Source organism: Neoarius graeffei, chromosome 7 (assembly GCF_027579695.1).
Source record: "Neoarius graeffei isolate fNeoGra1 chromosome 7, fNeoGra1.pri, whole genome shotgun sequence".
NCBI classification, from domain to species: domain Eukaryota; kingdom Metazoa; phylum Chordata; class Actinopteri; order Siluriformes; family Ariidae; genus Neoarius; species Neoarius graeffei.
The window spans coordinates 24,000,382-24,002,157 of NC_083575.1; positions in this window are offsets into that span (position 1 = coordinate 24,000,382).

Below are 1,776 nucleotides of genomic sequence, written 5' to 3' on the forward strand. Positions count from 1 at the left end.
CCTCCTCTGACACGTCAAAGCATCCGCCATATTGGAAAAGACTCCCCATGGGTATTTCTCAAAGTTAAGGATGCTTCTTTCTTGGTAGGGCAGGTCCTTCAGAGGCTATTCCTTCAGAGGCTCAGCAAGACTCTTTTCGAGCATTTGGAGAACACATAATGGAAAAATGGAACAGTGTAGCGAGTGTGCATCATTGAAAAGGTCCCACCTTGTCCGTAGGATCATGGGTGCTTTAAGAGCGCCAAGGATACATACACACAGGCAAACTTGAACATTTTCTGAACAAAGAACTCACTCCTTTGTAGAATTCAAAGGATCCTAGATATCAGAAACGTTCTTCGGTGGGATTCAATGATGTGTGGTCATTGAAACACAGCTGTTGAGGATCCTTCCTTGGCATTGAGAAGCACCCAGAGTCACATAAGTCCAACCCCTGTCCTACTCGAGTCAAGTCAAGTCATTTGATTTATACAGCACATTTAAAACAACTTACAGATTGACCAAGGTGCTTTACAGAGTTAAAACATACAACGAAAGTCACCAATAAAATTTCACCTCCATTTGTTTGTTCCCAATGTAACTCAAAGTAGTGAACAGATTTTTATGAAATTTTGAGGAAAGGTGGGCCATGGAACCATTTTTTCAGGAATTTTAAACCTTTATTCTTCATATATACATGACAGCACAGTGAAATTCTTTCTTGCATTTAACCTGGGGGGGGGGGGGGGGGGGGGGTAGCACACATACCCAATAGGTGCCTTGCTCAAGCCGAAAGAAGAAGAAGGTGTTCATCACAAGAACAGTTTCTTCCCTCAGGCTGTCTCTGTGATGAACTGCTAAAATACAGATTCACATATCAGTAATATCACTTGCAAAATATCTGCACACTCATACTGTCATTCTGTGCTCACTGTTACTTATATTTATATTTATTTAAATTTACTATTCATCTTTGCACTATGCACCATATTGCACCAAAAGGGAAATCCTTTCTGTGATGAACAGCTAAAATCCAGATTCATATATCAGTAATATCACTTGTAAAATATCTGAATACTTATACCGTCATTCTGTGCACACTGTATACTTTATATTTATTTAACTATTCCATACGTGACTTACCTGGCTTACTTTGCACTATGTACCTATTTTTGTTGTTGTTGTTTGTTTGTTTGTTTGATTTTGTGTCTACGCTTTTTTTTAATCTGTTTTGTACTATGAGAGCTAAGTGAACCGGAGTCAAATTCCTCGTGTGTGTCCACATACCTGGCAATTAAAGTGTTTCTGAGTACAGTTCCAGAGTCTTGTAAAATTGTTGTCAAGGTGCATTGAAGCTGCTGATTCTTTTGTCACCTGTCTGGATTTGAGTTATAATAAGAATCATTAAGCAAACTCAGTCAGTAGTACTCAGTCAGTAGACGTTGGAGCGGCTCTTCCTCAGCCTCCTCAGACCCCAGGTACAACATGCCCAGGACTGTCTGCAGTTTGTGTACCGGGCAGGTGTTGGTGTGGAAGACGCCATCCTCTACCTGCTACACCGAGCCCACTCGCATCTGGATAAGGGAAATGGCACAGTGAGGATCCTCTTCTTGGACTTCTTGAGTGCCTTCAACACCATCCAGCCCCTATTGCTTCAGGACAAACTGAACAGGATGCGAGTGGACCCCTGCCTGGTCACCTGGATCTCCAGCTACCTCACTGACAGGCCGCAGTACGTCAGGCTGAAGGACATCACGTCTGACACTGTGATTAGCAGCACCGGAGCACCCCAGGGCA